Below are 24,148 nucleotides of genomic sequence, written 5' to 3' on the forward strand. Positions count from 1 at the left end.
CAGTACCAGACTGCATGCAGGCTCTACAATGGCAGACCTTAGACACACTTTTACAGGCTGCTTCTGTGGGTGGCACAACCAGTGCTGCAAGCCCACCAGCAGCATTTGGATTTACACTCCTGGTGCACTGTACTAGGGTCTGACAGGTAAACCAAACCAACCAATCATGGAATCACAAATCATACATTAATTTACAATAGAGAGCATATGCACTTTAGCACTGATCAGCAGTGGTGAAGTGCCCAGAGTCAGAAAACAGCCAACAACAGGTCAGAAAAAATATAGGAGGAAGGCAAAAAGTTCAGGGATGACCCTGCAAAAAGGGCCAAGTCCAACAGTAAGCAATGCCTCAATGTTGAACTCTAATTCTGCAGCCTCACTGGCTTCCTGACTCCTCTGAGACATGATGTGTGGCTTAAAGGCCGCTCAAAAATAGAACCAAAAATCAACGCACACAATATGTGGTTATGTCGTGGTCTGCCCTAAAAGTAGTGATGTACACCAATCTCTGTGAGTGAATTTGCAAATACACATTCAAATCCCAAACCGCTGAACACCAATGTTACAACTGGGGGTCTCTAGTTGGCGGAGATAGGTAACATAGTCCAAATAGGGACACTTGCGTCTAAGTCAGGGAAAGGAAGAGCACCTGCTCAGATAGCCCCTGCTCACCCCCTCGGAGCTTGGCATGAGCAGCCAGGCTTATCTCCAAGGCAAATATGTAAAGTATTTGCAACCCGCTCTCAGTAACCCAATGATGACACCACAAATTGACTCCACACGAGTTTCATAAAAACAAGTATATGTTTATATAAAAAGTTATACGATGGGACCACACGATAAATATCCAACATATGCGCATTTGTAATATTTCGCCTTGTCGGTTATTAGGCCAGCAAGCCCATGTAGGTTCTTGCAGTATTAATGAGCAATTCTAGATGATCCAATGCAGTCCTAATGCAATGTTATGCAGTTCGTAATGCAAGAATCAGGCACTTCGTCATGTAACAATAACGCAATTCGTTATGCAAAAATAATGCATTGGATAATGCAACAATCAGGCTGTAGGAGAGTATGATCTGCTTCACATGGGTACCCCCACTTTTTGCTGGTGTTTCACTGTTTTTCGACCTTAGTCTGGCTGTGGCCCTGCTAATCAGGACCACAGCCTAGCTGCTTCCTTTCTAAAATGGTTTCCATGTACATTAGGTACATATCTAATTGGATTCTGGAGTGCCTTATGAGCCCAAAGTATATGGTAAACTATGTACCTAGGGCATAGGTACCTCGGAGGCCTACCAGGGGCTGCAGCATATATTATGCCACCCCTGGGAAGCACTCCAAAATGACACCACAGGTCTGCTACTGCAGCCTGGGTAAGGGTGTGCTTGCACCCCTTACTGTGGTATAGGCTACCTATATCAGTACCCTATACAGACACATATAAACCTATAAGCCACTCCTATGGCAGGCCTTGACAATGCTGAAGGCAGAGTGCTTGGTTTTATATGAGAGGGTGCCCAAGCATTAGCTGAGCCCCTCTGCAGCATTCGGAAATACTTCCTTATGGCTGTTCTGTGATACAGCCATACCATATACTCTTAAGTGCATTATAACATCGCGGTAAAGCTAACTTTGGGATGGCTGCAATAAGACATGTCGTGTTTGGTGTCAAATGCTTTGGAATTCTACCCCCCCCAGCCAGTTCTGGCGGCGGGGGTAGCATTCCACCCTTCTAGAGGGAGAGACATGTTCACACTGGCTAAACCCGGTTAAAACTTTCGAAAGCCCTGGCATCGCAAAATGGATGCCACTGCCACGGACACAGGTCTGGACTCCTGCTGCTGAGGGAAACTCCGGCAGGGGAGGCCTGGACAATAGGTTTCCTGTCAGAGGGAGGTGTAACCACCTCCCCAGACAGACAGATGTGTATTGGGGCAGGGTGGGTGCATTCAGAGAATGCTTTTAAGACACTGCCTGGGGCACACAAGGTGTCCCTGTGCATAGCCCAGTTCAAACCGGTTTCAGGGGCACTTAGCCCCTGCTCTGGCATGAAACTGGACAAAGGGGAAGGGGTGTAACCACCCCCACCCCAGGTCCACCCACAGGTGGGGCCTTAGAGTTAGTCCATCCCCTAAGCTTAGTATAAGTATAGGAATCCCATCCCTAGGACTTTAGATTACCCTGGACGAACCTCTGTAACATATATCCTGGACCTTCGACTTTCTATTTTGACTAGAAGACAGAAGAAATCTCCCTTGGGGTCAAGGAGTGACTCCCCTGCTTGGCAGGCACCAAAGAAGCAACTGACCGGTCTGCAATTCTGAAGCTCCTGCCGGACACCGAAATCTCTGCATCCCCAGAGGGGAATTTCCAGACTTCCCCAAGGCTACCCTGAGTCCACAGCAAAGCTGAGGCCCGTGGCTATCGTGGGTAATGTGGAACCATGACCCCTGAACACTGTGAACTTTTACAACAACACTACCTTCCTGGTCATCTTCGAAGCTGTGCTTTGGGCTTCTAGTAGCCCCAGCCTTGAGCACCTCCTGCAACCAAGATTGTTGGCCTCTACTCCACAAGTGACCCGTGGGCCAGCTTCAAGTGCAACCGGTCAAGGCTCCTTTGCGATCACTAGCCCATTGGCTAGCAGGTCCCCACGAAGGCAACTCCACTTCTGCTTAGGCTTTTCTGGTTGCTCCAGTCTTGCTCTTATTTACCCTTGCTGGGTGCATCCATCAGACCTTGCTGGTCTGGGCCGCAGTCCTTTCCCTGCATTCCTGTGACTTGCCGTTGCCAAGGCTTGTTGGGTCCGTTCTGTTCGCCGACACAGCAGCACTCGACAGACTTTCTGGGGCAGCTCGAATCCAGCTCGTGGACTTCATCGACACCTCCTGTACCTCGTGGCTGAAGAGTCAACACACCCATCAACTCACCTGAAGCACCCGACATCTGTGGGCATTGGTCCATCCTGCCCTGGGTCACTGGCAAGTGACCGAGACTCTGTACCCTCTGCTTTCAGGTTCCTTACATCCTAGATCCAGGCTTGGATCTCTCCGGACACTTCTCCTCCTCACGGCAGCAGCAGTTCTTTGCAGGCTTCCATTGGAATCGACGACGCAACCCGACACCAAAAGACACCTATGCACCCGGCTTCCCTGGGTGAGATAACTCGAGTACTCCAATGCTCTTGTGGGTGCTAACCCTAGAACTGTCTAAGTCCAAAAGGGTTTGGTCCTGACTCGATTAGAAGTGTCCCTAATCTTTAAAATTCCAACCGCGACATTCTCCATAGAAAATAATAGGAACCCGCAGTTGTGTTTTCACACTGCATACGGCTTCCGTGGGTCCCCTGTGTCACTACCTTGGGTGGTTCCTTGGGGTCCCAGCAATTCTAGAGGCAATAGGCCTAGTGCCTATTACAGTCGTGGTTCTTATACCACTTTTTTAGTATGTGGTTTGGTACGCCCCTACGGCCCAAACGTGTATTTGTGCTTTTACTGATGCTTAAACACTTGTAACTAAAGTACTTCGAACTCCAGTCTCATAAAGAGACTAGAGGGGTGTGTGTTATCTTAAATACATATATTTTAAATATATACCTGGTGTGGTTGTCTTTTCATTTGATCATTCAAGAGATTATATACTGGTAAAACAAGCTGCTTTACATTCCTTTAAGACTTAGCCTGAAGGCTGCTCTCCATAGCTACCACTAGGATAGCTTTCATATAAGGTTGTCTTTAACCTATCACCATAAGGTGTTGTTTGGACTGATACAAGGTGCCCACTAGAACTAGTGGACAGCATATATCAGGCCACCTTCTCACACAGGCAGTCCGTTATGCAGAAATAATGCAATGCGTAATGCAATAATCAGGTAGTTCGTTATACCTAAATGATGTAATGCGTAATGCAACAATCAGGTAGTTCGTTTTGGTGAAATAATGCAATGCGTAATGCAACAATTAGTTAGTTCATTATACAGAAACAATGCATTGCGTAATGCACAATCAGGCAGTTCGTAATACCAAAATGATATAATGCGTAATGCAACAATCAGACAGTTCGTAATATCAAAATAAATTACTCCGGCACCGATCACGGTGCTCGGAACGGTCTGTATGCCACTCCTGCTGACTCGCGGTCAGCTACTGCCAAAATATGCCCTCAACACGGGTATGGTGTAAACCAAAGTGTCGCTCCAGACTCGGCCCCGGTACTGCCACTCCTTGGCAAGTACGGGCCGCAATATGGACTTCAGCGGAGGCTCTCTCTGCGAGAATGGGAAAGGCCGAGAGCGTTTCTCTCCGATCCCGCAACCCGCCCCAGGCCGCAACACAAGCACGCTCGCTGAGCGTTACCTGGGGGGTGCGACCTCACTCTCCTCTCCTCGCGACTTGGGCCTCCGATGCGACTTCATTAATTTTGGGCAGTGAAACTCGGGCCCCCCACGACACGGGGATGGTTTGAGGTCCCTCCTTGGCAAAGATGGGCTCGGACCGGCGACACAGCTCCTCTGGGGATACCGGTCTGGCCGATGGCAATGACGAAGGTCTCAGGCTGCACGAAGCACACGCACCCAGCGCCGCTGAGACTCCCTTGAGTTACGGGTTCACACGATCACAGGGCAATCCTCACAAAGGTCTCAGGCTGCACAAAGCACACGCACACAGCATCGCTGGAACTCACTTGGATTCTAGGCGCACATGATCACAGGAGGATCCTCATGAAGGTCTCAGGCTGCACAAAGCACACACACACAGCGTCGCTAAGACTCACTTGGACTCCTGGTGCCCACGATCACAGGGCAATTCTTACGAGGGTCTCAGGCTGCACAAAGCACAGAAACACAGCTTCGCTGAGACTCACTTGGATTCCAGGGGCACATGCTCACAGGACGATCCTCGCGAAGGGCTCAGGCTGCACAAAGCACATGCACACAGCGTCACTGAGACTCACTTGGATTCCTGGTGCCCACGATAACAGGGCAATTCTTACGAGGGTCTCAGGCTGCAAAAAGCACACGCAGACAGTGTCGCTGGAACTCACTTGGATTCTGGATGCGCACGATCACAGGACGATCCTCACGAAGGTCTCAGGCTGCACAAAGCACACGCACACAGCGTCGCTAAGACTCACTTGGACTGCTGGTGCCCACAATCACATGGCAATTCTTATGAGGGTCTCAGGCTGCAAAAAGCACACACACACAGCATCGCTGAGACACACTTGAGTTCCTGGTGCAGACGATCACAGGGCAATCCTCATGAAGGTCTCAGGCTGCACAAAGCACACGCACACTGCGTCGCTGAGACTTACTTGGATTCCGGGGGCTCATGATCACAGGACGATCCTCAAGAAGGTCTCAGGCTGCACAAAGCACATGCACACAGCGTCGCTGAGACTCACTTGGATTCCTGGTGCCCACGATCACAGGGCAATTCTTACGAGGGTCTCAGGCTGCAAAAAGCACACACAGACAGCGTCGCTGAGACATACTTGAGTTCCGGGTGCACACGATCACAGGACAATCCTCACAAAGGTCTCAGGCTGCACAAAGCACATGCACACAGCATCGCTGAGACTCACTTGGATTCCAGGTGCCCACGATCACAGGACGTTCCTCACGAAGTTCTAAGGCTGCACAAAGCACACGCACACAGCGTTGCTGAGACTCACTTGGATTCCAGGTGCACACGATCACAGGGCAATCCTCACAAAGGTCTCAGACTGCACAAAGCACACGCACACAGCATCGCTGGGACACACTTGGAAACTTTTGCGTTCCTGAGTTTCCACAACAGGGAGCCAGCTCTCCTCAGGCCCTTGGGGATAAGTAACTTTAGGACAGAGCACACAGCAAAGTCCTTTCAAGCAGGGGGACACAGCACACAGCAAAGTCCCTTTAGCCTCTCCTTGGTTAAATCTGCAATCTGCAGGCCAGCCCCAGAACACACAGCAAGCGTCTGTCCTTTCCTTCAGTCTCTTCAGTTGTTTCTTCCTTGGCAGAGGTTCCTCTTGACCACAAAGTCGTTTCAATCCTTTACAGTCTTGAACAGTTCCATTCCAAAGTCCAGGAATTTCAGCTCTCATAGTTATAACCCTATATGTCTTTGAAGTATTTGTTTTAGGGGGCACTGACCCCTATCCAAACCAGTTCTGGGTGTCTCCCTGCCAGTGACACCTTCTTCCTTTGATAGTGGGGGTCTGGATCCTTAATCACTCAGCAAGAGATGGAGCCATTGTTTTATGGTGGCAGCCCAGGCCTCTTCACCTCCAGGGGCTACTCCTCCCCCCTACACTCCAGATGCAGGTCAGCCTGTTGCTGTCTCACCTCCTCCCCTGGGTTAAGACATTCCCCAGAGCCTATCACATTCAAATCCAGACAGTCAATCCACAACCAGGCAGAGACACACAGAAATGTTAACATACAAAAAACCAGCCACTTCTAAAATTGTGGTTTCTAAACACACAATTCAAAAACCACCCTCACAAAAAGATGTGTTATTTAAATTGTGAGTTCAAGCAAACCAAACTTCAACTCTCCATCTTAAGCTGGAAACATATTACATAGCCTCCCTAGTTCTGTCCTATGGGCAAGATGGCCTTTCAACAGTGAAAAATGAAATGGAGATATTTCACTGTAAGGGCATGGTACACACCTTAGTACATGTCCTACCTTTCCCATACACTGCACCCTGCCCAGGGTGGTACCCTGGACCTACCATAGGGGTGTCTGATGTGCATAAAAAGGGAAGGTTAAGACCAGGCAAGTGGGTCCACTTGTCAGGACAACATGGCAATTTAACAAACTGCGCGCAGGCACTGCAGTGGCAGGCCTGAGTTGTCTCTTTAAGGCTACTGGTGTGGGTGGCACAAATAGTGCTGCAGGCCCACTAGTAGCATTTGCTTTACCAGCCCTGGCACACATAGTGCACTTTACTAGGGACTTTACTAGTAAGGCAAACATACCAATCATGGACAACCAATTACCATTACACTTTACACGGGGAGCACTTGCACTTTGACACTGATCAGCAGTGGCAAAGTGCCCAAAGCATCTAAGTTGGCAGCACCATGTCAGAAAAAAGGTCTAGGGGGAAGGCAAAAAGTTTAGGGAACTTCAGCCAAAAAGGGCCAACAGAGGGGAAATGTAGCCTTTGTGGCACCAGAAAGCTACATGCATCCACACTGCTGTCTACACCATTGCATGCAATAACGAAGCGGTGAAAAGAAAAAATGAGAGTTGAGGGCTTCAGGTTGGATCATAGTGAAAGTGATTGTTAGAAATGGGGGTCTCTAGTCGGCAAGGGCGTGCACCTTTGTCCAAGTAGCGACCCTTCTTTCTAGTCAGGATAAGGGAGTTGCACTCCTAAAATAACCCCTGCTAACCCCTTGGTAGCTTGGCACGAGCAGTCAGGCTTATCTTAGAGGCAGTGTGTAAAGCATTTGCACATAACCAACAGTAATACAGTTTAAGCAAAACAAAAGGACACCACACCAGTTTCGAAAAATATCCAATATTTGTATATACTTAAGACCAAAAACAATAAGAAAATCTACAATACAGTACTTAAAACTCTTCAGTTATCAAAATAACGTTGAAATACAGTTCCTTGAAGTCGATTACTCCATCCGGGGCTACCACGGCATTGTGAACAAACAAATCCAAACCGTTCTGGCTGACCGTGGTGTCGCAGGCGAGCTACGGTGTCGGGAAGACCCACAAAACAGTACCTTTAGAAATGCAGGGTGTCGGCGACCTGTCATTGAGCTTCCGAAAGCACAGTGTCTGCAGGTGTCCGTTCCTGAGGTCGGTGCAGGAGTCATGCGGCCCTTGAAGTCACACACGTTGCAGGTCGAATTCCTTGCGGTTGAAGTCAGGAGCGCTGGCATCGGCTGGTGTTGGGTGCTGCGGTGCAAAGTGCAGCGGTGTGGCGTGCAATGCCATCAGGTCGCAGTGTGAGCAGCAGCTCGATGGCGACTTCAGATGGCATTGTCGGTGAGACCAGGGTCGCGGTGCAAAGTGATGCGGTGCTTGTCACGTTGCTGGCAGGTCACAGTGCAAGCAGCGCCGTCATTGTTGCTGAAGCTCTGTTGTCGGCTGACGCACTGGAGTCGATGGCACCGGCATTGGTAGGCCAAGGCTGCGGCGAAGGATGAGTGTGGTGCGTCATGTAAATTTACAAGTGGTGCCTTCGGACCACGGACGAAGCAGCGGCGTCGATTTTGGCGTGGACGGGCATCGTCGGGGATACCAAGGCAGCATCTTGAAACAAGGTGGTGCGGAGTGCGATGCCCACAGGTCAGGCAGCGGCTCGGTGGCGGCATCAGCAGGCATTGTCGGTGTGAACAGGGTTGCGGTGTGGCGTTGCGGCGTTTCCCTCCGCGGTGCCTTCATGACACAGAGTCAGCAGTGGCATCGTAGACGGCGTCGGGTTGCTTTTTCTTCTTTTGCAGCACAAAACACACAGTCCGCAGTGCTGAGGGCAGAAGAACTTGAAGTCTTTGCTGTTCCTGAGACTTCTTGAACATGAGGCAAGCTCTATGTTGGACAGGCCACATGAAGGGCTTGCTCCCTCCCCGCATGACAAGGCCCAAGCCCCGGACTCCCAGGTGTTACCCACAAGGGCAACCCGCACCCCGTCTCCCAACGGAACTCCTGCCCCCGGACATCCATGTATCATGGGGCCGAACCACTACCGGCTCCCCCGGCCGGATCAGCCGCCATCTTGGACACTGCGCCACGAGGCCGCGTGGCCTCAGCTCGACCCTAACCCTGGGCCTGGCCCGGCCCCGACATCCCGGCACCACCCTCCACCCAGGAGGTGAACGGACCACTTGGCAGGTCAATGGGAGGAAGAAGTGTCGATGGCTCTCCCCCGCCAGGTGCCGATCGCCTCCAGCTCCCCCAGGCGCTGGCTCCACCCCCTGCTGGGTGTCTGGACTCCCTCATCCCGGACCCCCCCGACCTCCAAGTGCGAGGGTCCGGACATCAAAGGGCGCCAGACCTATAACTAGGGCAGCTCCAGAGCAGGAAGGCAGTTGTATCCTGGAGTCGAGAGACACCGAGAAGAACTCATCCTTGATGGACTACCGGCGCTGCCGTAGCCCTGCCTTGTGAACTATCGTCCTGCCTGCTGGCGCTGCCGCGGCCTTCTGCAACCTCCATCCTCGTCGGGACCTGCTGGCGCTGCCGCGGACCGTTGTGACTACCACCTTCGTTGGGACCTGCTGGCGCTGCCGCGGCCCGTTGGGACTACCACCTTCGTTGGGACCTGCTGGCGCTGCCGCGGCCCGTTGGAACTACCACCTTCATTGGGACCTGCTGGCGCTGCCGCGGACCGTGTAACGACCACCTTCACCGGGACCTGCTGGCGCTGCCGCGGCCCGTCCAAGCCCGAACACCGAGCTCGAGGATTGTGAGCTATCCATCATCGCATCTACCAGATTGGTAACCAGACTGTCCCGCTACCCTCCTTCCCAAACCAAGAGACTAGAATCGAGGGGACCCCTGAGTCCAGACCTCCTTGTACCATTCCATCGTACCTTAAGAAATCGCTTATAAAGAACGTTAAATCCTACCCTTGTGTGGTGTACATCTGTGGGGGGGAAGTTACTCGTCTGTACGATCGCTGAAGACGGCTCTCCCCGGAGACCTCTCCCCTTGTCCTCGGCCGACCCTCCCGGTCCGTCTAACATTGGTGGCCAGCGGCGCGATCCGAATCAACGCGTAATCGTACAGAGAGTAGCTCACCCCACGACAAAACCACGATGTCAACCAAAGAGAGCGGATCCACCGAGAAATTCCAGATGGATAAATTGGAAGAGTATAGCCATCGTGAACTGAAACAATTCTGCATGGAACTAGGCATTGCTACCACCGGCCTGAGTACCAAAGACGATTTTAAGCACGCCATTGAGTCGTGGGCAGAAACCGGGGTCGCCGGATCCCCAGACCAAAACGGTGCAGCATCGGAGAGGAACGCCACAGCTCCCGAGGAGCGAGGAACGGGCCTCTCGCAGGAAGAGATCCAAGAAAGAGAAAAAAACAGATTACATGAGTTGGAAATGGCACGACTCAAAATGGACGGTGAACTAAAATTAGCCGAGCAAAAACTGAACCTAGAACATCTGCGGCTCCGAGAAGAACGGGAAGAAAAACAGAGGCAGAGAGAGCTCGAAGAAAAAAGACTAACATTCGAACACGAGCGCAAACTGGCAGAAATAGAACTACGGAAGCAGAACAAAGAACCGGAGGTGCCCGAGCGACCACGCACCCCGGGAGCAACCGAAAAGAAAGTCCACATCCCCAAGGATGTTGTCCGAGAGTATGTCCGAGAGGACGACATACAACAGTGGTTCAAAGCCTACGAGATCGCCATGACCTCCCACCGGATCGATCGGAGTGACTGGGGAGCCGGCCTATGGGGGAGGTTCGTCAAGGAAGGCCGCGATGCCCTACTGCAGCTCCCAGACCATCAGATGTCATCCTATGACCACATGAAGGCTGCCCTCCTCACCCGATATGGGCTCACACCCGAAATGTACCGCCAGAGGTTTCGGGACTGCACCCGGATCCCGGGTACAACGTGGGTGGAATATGTCAACTATTTCAGCCGAGCCTTCGAGGGTTGGATCAAGGGAAGCCACGTAACGACCTACGAGCAACTTGCTAATCTCATGGTGTGGGAGCACCTGTCTAACAACTGCTTCGTCGAGCTCAGGCAGCACCTCCTCGACAGTAAATTGACTGACCCACGGCAACTCGCCGCCGAAGCTGACCGGTGGGAAAGCACCCGAGTGGGCCGGAGAGGGCCACACGAGCAAAACCGGAACAACCAAGGTCAGCACCGTCCCCGAGGAGGAGGAGGAGGCCAGGGGCGAGGGAGAGACACCGTCCCGGCCACTCCCGCGGCCAGCACCCCGCCCCCGGCCGGCAGGGGCAACCCCCCGATGCGCCCGGGGTTCCGAGCCAACGTCACGTGTCACCGATGCCAGCGAGTCGGCCACTCCGCCAATGACCCGAACTGCCCGCAGAACCAAACGCCAAAACCCCGCCAGGTAGCTGCCTCCGCCCTGGGGAGAGAACAAATCTCCGAGGAACAAGAAGAATATGAGCAGGCACAACAAGAGTGGGAACCGGCCGCCATGGTTCTAGCGTGCCTAGGGGGAAAAGACATGGTCCCGCGGGCTCCCCTACCCGCCAACACCCGAAAATATAGCCAGTGGGTAAACATTAATGGGCGCCGGGCCGAAGCCCTACGTGACACAGGGGCCAGTGTGACGGCCGTCCGCTGTCACCTGGTAAAACCAGAGCAGATCCTGCCGAACATTCTCTGCCCCGTCCGCTCAGCCGACAATTCCGAGAGTCTATGTCGGATGGCCTGCGTCCCCTTCGAATGGGGAGGGGTCTCCGGCATGTTGAAGGTGACGGTCCGGGATGATGCCCCCGTGGACTGTCTCCTGGGGAATGATCTTGAGAGTTCCCCGTGGGCCGCCGTCGAAAGAAGAGAGCACCTGGGGATGCTGGGCCTCCCGGACTGGGCGTGCGTAACCACCCGGTCCATGGCCGCCCATGCCATCCCCCGACCAGAAGAACCAGAATGGCCTGCACCTCCTCCCCCGATCGCTCCAGTAGAGGACACCGACTATACCGACCCCCCAGAGCCAACCCCCGAAGGGGTCGCCCAGCCCCAGGACCTTCCCGGCCTGGCTCAGTGGCGTCAAGAAGGGGGGCCCACCCAGGAACAGTTCCGCCAGGAGCAGAAGACCTGTCCCTCCCTCGAGGGACTCCGCCAGCAAGCCATCGCCCAGAGCGCAGGGGACTCCACCGGAGCCCATTGGGTCTATTGGGATAACGACCTGTTATACAGTGAACAGAGAATCGCGGAGTTAGGGGCCAGTCGAGTGCTGGTGGTGCCCCTCCGTTTCAGAGACTTCCTGCTAAATTTGGCCCACGATGTTCCCCTGGCTGGACACCTGGGCCAGGACAAAACCTACAGTCGCCTGGTGACCCACTTTTTCTGGCCGAGGATGCGAAACGACGTCCTCAACCACTGCCGGTCCTGCCCCACGTGCCAGGCCAGCGGGAAGAGCGGCCGCAAGCTCAAAGCACCTCTGCAACCCTTCCCAGTGGTCACCACCCCGTTCGAGAGGGTAGGAATAGACATTGTGGGGCCCCTGGACCCCCGCACAGCACAAGGACATCGGTTCATCCTGGTACTGGTGGACCACGCCACCCGCTACCCCGAGGCTGTGCCCCTGCGAACTGTAACAGCTCCGGTGGTCGGCCGGGCCTTAATGGGGATCTTCTCCCGGGTGGGCTTCCCCCGAGAAGTCGTCAGCGACCGAGGCACAAACTTTATCTCGAAATATATGAAGTCCCTCTGGCAACAGTGCGGGGTCACCTACCAATTCACGACCCCCTATCATCCTCAAGGGAACGGACTAGTTGAGCGATTCAACCGCACACTCAAGGGAATGATTGGGGGATTGGAAGAGCCCCTCCGTCGCCAGTGGGATGTACTACTTCCGTGCCTCCTCTTCGCCTATCGAGAAGTTCCCCAGAAGTCCCTCGGTTTTAGCCCTTTCGAACTCCTGTACGGGCACCCTGTGCGAGGGCCCCTCAGCCTAGTCAAAGAAGGTTGGGAGATGGCCCCCCTAAAGACCCCTCCAGACGTCTTCAAGTACCTCCTGGCACTACGCAATCAGACCCGGCGATTCAGGGAAATGGCAAAAGCGAATCTTGAGGCCAGTCAGGAGGACATGAAAAAATGGTACGATCAGAATGCCTCCTCCGACGAATTCGAACCTGGTCAACAAGTGTGGGTGATGTCCCCCACCGAACCATGTGCCTTGCAAGACAAGTGGACGGGGCCCTTCAAAGTGGTCGAACGCAAGAGCCCCGTCACCTATCTCATCGATATGGAGTCTCCCCGGAACCCCCTCCGGGTCCTCCACACCAACAGACTCAAACCCCACTTTGTGCGCTCGGAACTCAGCCTCCTGATGGCTACAGACAGTGGGGCAGAAGAAGACTCCGAGCCTCTCCCTGATCTCCTGAAGACTCAGGAGAAAGACGGTTCCGTGGACGGAGTCCGGCTCTCCGATGCCCTCACCCCAGAGCAACGCCAAGGCTGCCGGGACCTCCTGCTGCAGTTTGCTACTCTGTTTTCCCTCACCCCAGGGGTCACCCCCTGGTGCTTGCACGACGTGGACACTGGGGACAGTCCCCCTATCCGACACCGGGCCTACCGCGTACCAGATCGGGTGCGGGCCTGCATCCAAGAGGAAGTGTCCAAGATGCTCACGCTCGGGGTCATCGAGCCCTCGGACAGCCCCTGGGCCAGCCCGGTCGTGCTGGTCCCCAAAGCCGCTGCCCCCGGCACCACTCCTGAACTCCGATTCTGCGTCGACTATCGGGGCTTGAACGCTGTCACCAGGACCGACGCTCATCCCATCCCCCGAGCGGATGAATTGATCGACCGCATGGGGGCTGCCCGCTACCTCAGCATCTTCGACCTGACAGCGGGCTACTGGCAGATCGGTCTCACACCCCGGGCCCAAGAACGGTCCGCCTTTTCTACCCCCGATGGCCACTACCACTTCAAAGTCATGCCCTTCGGCATGAAGAATGCCCCAGCTACTTTTCAGCGACTAGTGAACCAGGTCTTGGCGGGGCTCGAAGAGTTCAGCGCCGCCTACCTGGACGACATCGCTGTATACAGCCGCCACTGGTCCGACCACCTCCACCACCTCCGAGAGGTCCTGCAAGCCCTCCAGCGGGCCGGCCTCACAATCAAGGCCGGCAAGTGCCAAATTGGTCAGGGGTCCGTGACCTACCTCGGACACCCGGTGGGAAGCGGTCTGGTGGCCCCTCTGCAACTCAAAATCGCTGCCATCCAGTCCTGGCAACCCCCAGTCACGCAGACCGAGGTCCGAGCCTTCTTGGGACTCACCGGCTACTACCGGCGGTTCGTGAGGGACTATGGCAGCATTGTGGGGCCCCTCACGGGTCTCACATCCAAAAACCACCCGAAGAAGATTAACTGGACCCCCGACTGTCAAGCGGCCTTCGAGAAGCTGAAAGCCGCCCTGTGCACCGCCCCTGTGCTCCAGGCCCCCGATTACAGTCGGGAATTCATTGTGCAAACGGACGCCTCCGACCACGGCATCGGGGCGGTTCTCTCCCAGCTGAACCCCGAGGGTCTTGACCAGCCAGTGGCCTTCATCAGCAGACGCCTCCTGGCCCGAGAACAGCGCTGGAGCACAATCGAGAGGGAGGCCTTCGCAGTAGTGTGGGCCCTCAAAAAGCTCCGGCCTTATCTCTTCGGTACCCACTTTCGGGTGCAAACCGATCATCGACCCCTGCAGTGGCTAATGCAGATGCGGGGGGAAAACCCAAAACTATTGCGCTGGTCCATCTCCCTGCAGGGGATGGACTTCACTGTGGAACATCGACCGGGCCAAGACCACGCCAACGCAGATGACCTGTCACGCTTTTTCCGCCTCGACGAGGAGAGTCCCCAAGAGGATGGGTGACTCTCCCCGCCTTCAGCTGGGGGGGACGCATGTTGGACAGGCCACATGAAGGGCTTGCTCCCTCCCCGCATGACAAGGCCCAAGCCCCGGACTCCCAGGTGTTACCCACAAGGGCAACCCGCACCCCGTCTCCCAACGGAACTCCTGCCCCCGGACATCCATGTATCATGGGGCCGAACCACTACCGGCTCCCCCGGCCGGATCAGCCGCCATCTTGGACACTGCGCCACGAGGCCGTGTGGCCTCAGCTCGACCCTAACCCTGGGCCTGGCCCGGCCCCGACATCCCGGCACCACCCTCCACCCAGGAGGTGAACGGACCACTTGGCAGGTCAATGGGAGGAAGAAGTGTCGATGGCTCTCCCCCGCCAGGTGCCGATCGCCTCCAGCTCCCCCAGGCGCTGGCTCCACCCCCTGCTGGGTGTCTGGACTCCCTCATCCCGGACCCCCCCGACCTCCAAGTGCGAGGGTCCGGACATCAAAGGGCGCCAGACCTATAACTAGGGCAGCTCCAGAGCAGGAAGGCAGTTGTATCCTGGAGTCGAGAGACACCGAGAAGAACTCATCCTTGACGGACTACCGGCGCTGCCGTAGCCCTGCCTTGTGAACTATCGTCCTGCCTGCTGGCGCTGCCGCGGCCTTCTGCAACCTCCATCCTCGTCGGGACCTGCTGGCGCTGCCGCGGACCGTTGTGACTACCACCTTCGTTGGGACCTGCTGGCGCTGCCGCGGCCCGTTGGGACTACCACCTTCGTTGGGACCTGCTGGCGCTGCCGCGGCCCGTTGGAACTACCACCTTCATTGGGACCTGCTGGCGCTGCCGCGGACCGTGTAACGACCACCTTCACCGGGACCTGCTGGCGCTGCCGCGGCCCGTCCAAGCCCGAACACCGAGCTCGAGGATTGTGAGCTATCCATCATCGCATCTACCAGATTGGTAACCAGACTGTCCCGCTACCCTCCTTCCCAAACCAAGAGACTAGAATCGAGGGGACCCCTGAGTCCAGACCTCCTTGTACCATTCCATCGTACCTTAAGAAATCGCTTATAAAGAACGTTAAATCCTACCCTTGTGTGGTGTACATCTGTGGGGGGGAAGTTACTCGTCTGTACGATCGCTGGAGACGGCTCTCCCCGGAGACCTCTCCCCTTGTCCTCGGCCGACCCTCCCGGTCCGTCTAACACTCTACCTCAAGCCCTTGGAGAAACTCACAAAAATAGATTGCAAAGAGTTCAGTCCAGTCCTTTCACTGCTCAAGACAGAAGCAGCCACTGCAGGACAACACAGCAAAGAACTCAGCAAAGTGGTAGTTCCTCCTCACAGCTTCTCAAGCTCTTCTTCTTAGCAGTCTTCTTGGTCCAAAAGAATTCTAAAGTTCAGGGGTTTGGGCCCCACTTTTTATAGCCCAAAATCATTTGTCCTCTCAGGCAGAGAGTGTTTGTGCCCAGCCAGAACCAGTTCTGTCCTGTCTGGTGTAGCTTTCTTGCAGGAGGTGGAGACGGCATTGTCAGAGGCAGACCAGGCTGATTCAGGTGAAAGGAAATCTCCTCCCCCTACTCTAAATGCAGCCCAGGTCTATTCAGCCATTTCCTGACCCACCTAGACGATCTGGAGCCACTGCTCCTCCCCAGCCCCTGTCATCCAAAACCCAGACAGTCAATCCACAAACCCAGCAGAGGCCTATTCGATGGCTGAGCCAGAAAATACTTACTTTCTAAAAGTGGTAATTTCAAACACAGAATGTAAAAAAATCACCTTCTCTAAAAGATGCATCTTTAGATTCTGAGTTTAGGAATACTAAACTTTATTTCTCTACCTTGTTACCAGGGCCAGTTATGTTTATAAGATGTTATTAACAAACTCCCCATTCTGTACTCTGGGAACAGGTAGCCTTGCTATAGTGAAAAACGAAATTGACAGTAATTCACTATCAGCACATGCCACACACACCAGGGCATGTCCTACCTTTCACATACTCTGCACCCTGCCCACAGGGGTACCTTGGGCCTACCTTAGGGGTGACTGACATGTAAGAAAAGGGAAGGTTTGGGACTGGCAAGCGGGTACACTTGCCAAGTCGACATGGCAGTCCGAGGCTGCACACAGGCTCTGCAATGGCAGTCCAGAGTTATGTTTACAGGCAGCTTGTGTGGGTGGCACAATTCAGTGATGCAGCCCACTAGCAGCATTTGATTTACAGGCCCTGGCACACTCAGTGCACTTTACTAGGGACTGACATGTAAATCAAATATGGCAATCATGGAAACACCAATCCATTACACAATTTACAACAGGAGCACTTGCGCTTTAACACACATCAGCAGTGGGAAAGTGCGCAGAGATACTAAGCCAGCAAAAACAGAGTCAAAACCGGGAGGTCAGATAGCAAAAACTCAGGGGAAACACGTCAAAAGATGGCAAGTCTAACAGTGATCTACTCAGCCAAAACTCTAGTAGATAGTCAGAGACGAAAGCTACTACAATCCCCAAGCAGCTGGGATCGGCAGGAATTAATGGAGCTCTTCAAATCCCAAACCCATTCTGGCTCCCACCTTCAATCCTTCTGACTTAGGAAGTGGTTGGTTCATGTTGAGTGCTGTATCCTAAAGCTAAGAAGGTGTGAGAGTCTGGAACATTTTGTGAAAGGTTTCAGACAGTATAAAAGAAAGCACTAAATGTCATCCTAAAACTGAGCACCGCCCAGAGAGGGAGAGATGCTTAACAAACCAACCTCATCAGAAATAGCCAGTTTGGTCAGTAGTAAAGTAAAAAAGATTTCCACACTTAACCCTTCTTGTCTCGCCAAGTCAACAGTCCCAAGGAGAAGCAGCCTGCCAAAGAGCCACATAAAGGAAAATTGCACTTCAGAAGGCAGTTTTTTAAAAGCACTGTAAAGTAAATGGGGGCACACAGTCAGAATTTTATCCACAAAACTATGTCAGAGCATCCAAAAGAAATGTTGTCATCACCAATGTGGTCAAACTAACCTAGGAGTGACAATTTGAAAAACAGGTTAGAGTCTGGTTGTACAGCACGATCTGTTGAGGCACCTGTCAGATCAATGACCTGAGAGCTATCAAATGTTCCTAAATTAAAGAATGGTTCACACCTAGAGACTGTATTGTGGTAAGATCTGAGCAACACATCGTAGTGTGAATCTCCTGCAGAACTGTTTGTAGTATTGTATAGTGTAAATATAGCCTAAAAGCAGAGTAGTACTAATTGTCGTTCACTACCGAAACATAAATACGACATTTTTAACCTTTTAGCTGAAAACAATCCCAGTGCCCTCTTTTTAACTGAGACTTGGCTGCACGATAGTGCCGGACCGGACGTTGCTACCGCCCTCCCTGACAACTACGCCATTGCCAGAATAGACAGGAACAAACAGTTAGGTGGCGGAATAGCAATTATTTTTAATAGAGATATAAAATGCACTCTTGAACCAGTAGTTATTCCAGACTGTGAAGCGGGCCTTTTCAAAATTTCCTTGAACCCGAATTTCACGATGTCAGGCCTTTTGATTTATCGTCCCCCAGGAAACCCCTCTCAATGGGTATCAAATTTAGCCAATCTTATCACCCCTCATTATATTACCTTAAGTAATTTTTCCCTGCTGGGCGATTTTAACTTGCATCTAGAGGACTCCACCACCCCCTCCTGTTCTAACCTACTTGATGACTTGAAGGCTCTAAATCTGTCCCTGATCAACTCTAGCCCTACTCACATAGCTGGCCACTTGCTGGACCCTATAATTTCCAACATCAGAGAACTAAAATGTCTCGCCACTATGCCCATATGCTGGTCTGACCATCATCTAATAAAATTCAGCATTACTCTTCCACCCTCCCTCAATTTGCAATATGACTTCCCAGACACATCTAGGAAAAATTGGAAATTAGTGAACTTAGAATTGCTAAATTCAACACTACAAGACAACCCTCCGAGTAATAGCCCAAACATGGACAGCCTAGCGGCTGCAGCACAAAAGTGGCTTAGCGATGCCGCTAACAAATGCTTGCCCTCTTCTTGCATTAAAGGGAGCAGACACCGCCATCCGGCTCCATGGTTTAATGATAGCCTAAAAACCGAAAAATCTAAATGTAAAGCGCTTGAACGCAAATGGCGTAAAAACTACGCCCCTGACGCTAAGAAAAGCTATCATGAAGCCAGAAATTTTTACCACACGGCCTGCGCAAAAGCAAGAGCTGCATTCGTCTCTAAAACCATCATGGAAGCCACTAATATGCCAAAAACCCTATTCAACAAAGTTAAAGAATTGGCTGGTGCTCACACCACAGCCGCAGCACCTCCACTAAACACTCAACAATGCCAGGCGTTAGCATGCTTTTTTACTGAAAAAATTGATAAAATCATCCTAGATATCAATGCTAACAATAAAGAACCACCCTCTTCCTCTGACTCAGAATTAACTCCCCCTTGTGCCAACATACTGGAATCCTGGCCTGCTCTCTCAGTAGACAAACTGAAAGTGATTCTTAAGACCATCAAATCCGGCTCCCCCAGGGATCCTATTCCAATCAAAATCATTAAACAACTTGGTGATAGTTCCTTGGAAATTATTACAAACCTTCTGAACTCCTCTCTTGACCTTGCCATTGTCCCAGCCCTATGGAAACATGCCATGGTTACGCCTCTTCTAAAAAAACCTACTGCAAACCCGGAAATCCTTGCCAATTACAGACCCATATCCCTGCTCCCTGCGTTCTCCAAATGTCTGGAGAGGCACGTGCATTCTGTTCTATCTACTTTCGCAGAAGAAAATTCTCTTCTGCACCCCTCACAGTCGGGTTTCAGGGCCGGTTTCTCCACAGAAACCGCCCTGCTTGGAGTCACTGAGCACATTCGTAAGCTCCTTGATCAAGGTCAGACGGTCGCGCTCGTGCTATTAGATCTGAGCGCGGCCTTCGACACCATTTCCCACGAAACTCTCGTCAAGGAATTGCACAAAAATGGTGTACGCGGAAAGGCACTGGATTGGATCCGGTCCTTCCTGGCAAATCGAACCTTCCAAGTTACCTCTTCACGAGCCTCTTCGGATACCCTGTTGGCACCCCATGGAGTGCCTCAGGGGTCTATTCTTAGTCCTCTGTTCTTTAATTTATACCTTAGACCCCTGGCCGACCTTGTTGAACAATCTGGTCTCACTCTTATGAGCTATGCCGACGACTCCCAAATCATTTTTTCCCTATCCGAATCCTGTCCTAACTCCCCTTCTCTACTCAAAGCAGGACTCCTAAACATCCTGAATTGGATGACGAGAAACCAATTAAAACTCAACGGTGACAAGACAGAGATTCTGGTTCTGGGAAAACATCAAGATCTGTGGAATCCCTTACACTGGCCTGATCAGATGGGCGCTCTACCTACCCCGGTGACCCATGCTCGAAATCTGGGATTTATTCTGGACAACTCCCTTTCCATGAATCAACAGGCCAGTAAAGTTACTGGTCTATGCCTCACCATAGTCAAATGGTTGAGGAAAATCCTCTGGATACTGCCTCTTCCCACGCAGAAGACCGTAGTCAATGCCCTCATAACTTCGAGGCTTGACTACGGCAACATTCTGTATCTGGGCGCCAACAAATCAGTAGTCGGCCGACTACAATTGGTGCAAAACGCAGCAGTTCGTCTATTGTGCAATATTCCTAAAAACTCCGGAGTCTCGAATCACCGCCGGGAACTCCATTGGCTTAGGGTTGAAAACAGAATCCGCTTTAAAGCCCTGAACTTTATGTTCAGAATTAAAGCGGGTACGGCACCTAAATATCTTCTAGCCCTAGCCCACCCCTACACTCCCAAGCGTAACCTTCGGTCGCAGGCGGCAGCCTTTTTCTGTGTGCCGAGATTCAAACGGGCGAGAGTAGGTGGCAGATCTTTCGCCCATCTGGGACCATCCCTCTGGAACACGCTCCCTCCCTTCATCCGAAAGGAGGAGAATTATGCCAGGTTTAGAAAGCATGTTAAGACCTGGCTATTTGAACAATAAATCTCAATAGCCAATACCCTTCTCCTGTCTTCTAACTAGCTGTGTCTAGGCGCCGGGAAACCCTTTTTGGGTAGCTGTTGCGCCCTACAAATTGAAAAATAAATAAATAAATAAATAAGTAGCACTGTACAGAGTCTACAGCCCTGATTATGACTTTCGCAGTCCTGGAGCGTGCCGCCTGACCGGCGCCTGCTCCAGGACCGCTAAAGTTCATCGCCGGCTGCCCACCAGATTACGAATACTTCTGTACTCTTGCAGCCCGTGCTTTGGGACTGCCACAGCAGTTCCTTTCAAAAAAGCACCGCAATGGAAATGTCAGAGCCTGTCCCTGCATGGTATGGACTGTGCAGTCCATGCCATGCAGGAAAGGGGGTGGATGCACACACAGGGGCACACCATGTGCCCCCTGCATGCATTTCACAGGCATGAGGCAAACAGGGGGCCAAGTAGGGCCCCCTTTGATTCCTCACTGCGATTAGTTTCATGGTGGGGTTACCGCTATGAAACTGCTGGCAGTGAGAAAACTCATAATATGCTTGGTGGTGAAGCAATGGCACCACCAAGCATATTGCATCCTCAAACCACTGCGCCACCACTGGGGATAAAGGATCCCTGACAGTTGCAGCGGTCTCACAATAATCTAACTGCTGTACTTGTAATACAGTGGTCAGACCACTGGTGCAGCGGTCCCTGCCCACCACAGTACCTCAACCAAAAGTTCGGTAGTCTCATGGACCACCAAATTTGTAATCAGGCCCCAGGACAAAGAAACGATCAGAGAGTGATTCTAGGTTTTAGAGAGGCGGGCTATTTCTTCAAAGAGGTTGTCTTGAACTCTTCCCTAACATGAAATCAGTAAACCTCCTGTTGATTGTCCTGAAATAGCCACATCTGACTACTGTTTAGGTCAATGGTCAGAAAGTAGAGATTAAGCAAAATATTGACAGTAGGGCCCGATGTGGCGGACCTGGCTGGGATGCAGTAGTGCTGAGAGTTGCAGTAGCTGTCCCGCTATTCCACGCAAAGAGAATTGTCATTTTAAAATCTTCAAATGATACTGTATGTTTGTCAGCATATCCCTTTTTTTCTTTTGTCACAGGTCTCCTTTTCTATAATACTTATTTTCACTTTCCTCTTTCTCTTTAAATGTCCTGGCTTGTCCTGTTATTTGTTTACAATGTGTACAAAAGAGTTTGTTCAGAAACTGTTCTATACATCTACATCTTTGGTACTTGAGAGAGGAGAGGCCAGGGATTATGAGCAATAGCCAGTAACAGACAGGATCTGATTTAGAGTTTTGATGATGGGGTTCTCCACCACAAATGAAACAAATATTCAGACCACCTTATGCCAAGCTGTGAGACCTTGCATCTTTAGGCGTGTTTCCGCTGTCTTTTTGCTTTCTGACCTTCTGTTTTGATGGTATGCTGGAATTCGCTTTGCTGGTTTAGTGTCTCTGTGCACTTTCTCACTGCATTACAATGTTAAAGTGCAAGTGCTCCTACTGTAAATGGTGTTGTGATTGGTATATTTGATTTACTAATCAGTCCCTAGTAGAGTGCACTGCGTGTGCCCAGGAGCTGTACATCAAATGCTACTAATGGGCATGCAGCGCTGGTGGTGCCGCCCACAGAAGTAGCCTTTCAAAGGTGTCTCAGACCTGCCACTGCAGTATCTCGTCACAGTTTTAACTGCCATTTCGGCCTAACAAGCAAAACCACTTGCCAGGCCCTAACTTTATTCCTTTTTCTTACATGTAAGTCACCCCTATGGTATGCCCAAGGCAGCCCCCTGGGCAGAGTACAGTGTATGTGAGAGGTAGGACATGAGCAATGCATTTTACATGTCCCGATATTCAGGGCTTTAAATGGAAAAAAATAAGTGCAGGTACTCACCTAAAGGAGCGGTGGACTGGGGGTGGAGTGTGGGTAGGGATTAGGGGCGGAGCCAGAGACGGGGCTAGGTTTTCAACCCTTCCAAACTTTATACGCAAGAAATCCAAGTGCAAAGTAAAAAAAACTGAAGAATCTGTCCTATGGTTATGGCCCTAATAATAAAACAGGTATGTTCAAAACCGTCTCTGAATTTTGCCATCAAAGATTTGCATGCTGGAATTTTTAGAAACCCTTACTTATAATGAGAAAGGAGAACTACGAGCCCCAGCATGCAAAAGCATTACCAGCTAAAATCTAGAACTGTATGAAAGTCTAAAGCATTCCATGGAGCTGCCTGTCACATTTGGGTTAAACATGGTTTCCCATAAGAAACAAGCGGTTTAAATGCTCCGAACCACCCCAAAAAAAAAAAGTGTTGCCTTTTTGTCTGTTTTTGTATGAGGGTAATAGTAAAATTGGCAGCAAGGGCAGGGATTTACATTCAAGTAAAAATGCTTAATTTAAATTGCTGATGAGCTATCATTTACAGTCGTTTAAAACAATGGCATGCTAAAACGCTGTACTGCCCTAAAGAATGCACCCCACGCCCTCGTCCATTAGTTTTATGGTGGACTCTCAACTGATACTGTGCAGGATCAAAGGGTAAATAAAACACCCTGCCGCCCCATGCTGCTGGAGGAGTGCAGAGAAGCACTACAAGATTACTGTGCCCAGGTGACAAAAGCTGCTGATCTGGCGCTCCTGTGCGATCTCAGCTCAGGATTGCTGAACCAGAGCGGATAGCGTGAAAACTGCTGCATGCGAGGAACGCCACCTGTGTCTAGACAAGGCCCCCATGCATACCGGTACTCTCCTCATCCTAGGAGAAGTTCCGGTACTAAAGGGGCAAAAATTAAAAAGTGCCGGTACTCCGTACCGGTGAGTACCGGCCCATTTAAAACACTGCCGATATTCAAATACTGTCCATTTTGCTTTTCACTATTGCAAGTACTAGGTCTCCCACAGGCTAACATTGGAGCTGCCTTGTACATTTTTACAAGCGTGACTTTCCATTGACAACAGATAGAGATTTGGAGTTTAGTTCTATGAACTCCGAATTTAATAACACACCTTTTAGTGAAGGTGTTTTTTAAATTGTGCGTTTGAAAATGCCACTTTTGGAAAGTGTGTATGTGGAGAAACAATGGTTCTTGCGGGCGATGGGCCTGATTCACAAAAGTAATCTGAGACAAAATCCTAATGTGCAAAGAGGAAATGCAGCAACTGTGCAAGAAGCAAGAGACCAGTGTCTGTGTGATAAGAGTGGGTTGATAATATAAGAGGGAAGTTGTGAGATACTATGAGCAAAGATGAGACCAAGTCTTTGTGTGAGACATGGGATGTCAGAGTCTGTGTGAGCAAATAAATGGCAGTGAAAGTCAAAGAAAGAAGAGGGCAGAGGGCAAAAAATTTGAAAGAGGCACTGGCACAAATTGTGAAAGAAAGAAAGACTGGCTTTGAGAGAGGTGAGGGCTGGAAACTGTATGAATAAGGAAGGATCACAGAATGTATGAGGTGGAAACTGTGAGACCTTATGGGAGAGGGGTACGCAGAAATGAGGAAGAGCCATTATGAGAGACAAGAGTTCAAAGACTTTTACAGAGGTGAGGACAGAGTCTCTATGAGTAAGGACAGTATACTGAGATGAGAGGGCAAGGCGATG

At 51.6% G+C, this 24,148-nt stretch overlaps 2 long non-coding RNA genes across 2 annotated transcripts in view; one reads left to right on the forward strand and one right to left on the reverse strand.

Annotated features, from left to right (window-relative positions):
• Positions 1 to 24,148, forward strand: part of LOC146812392 (uncharacterized) — a 153,519-nt gene that overhangs the window by 52,570 nt on the left and 76,801 nt on the right. The window lies entirely within an intron of this gene.
• Positions 1 to 24,148, reverse strand: part of LOC146812393 (uncharacterized) — a 69,077-nt gene that overhangs the window by 14,660 nt on the left and 30,269 nt on the right. The gene's annotated exons all lie outside the window — the stretch shown is intronic.

This window comes from Triturus cristatus, chromosome 7 (assembly GCF_964204655.1).
Source record: "Triturus cristatus chromosome 7, aTriCri1.1, whole genome shotgun sequence".
Taxonomy (NCBI): domain Eukaryota; kingdom Metazoa; phylum Chordata; class Amphibia; order Caudata; family Salamandridae; genus Triturus; species Triturus cristatus.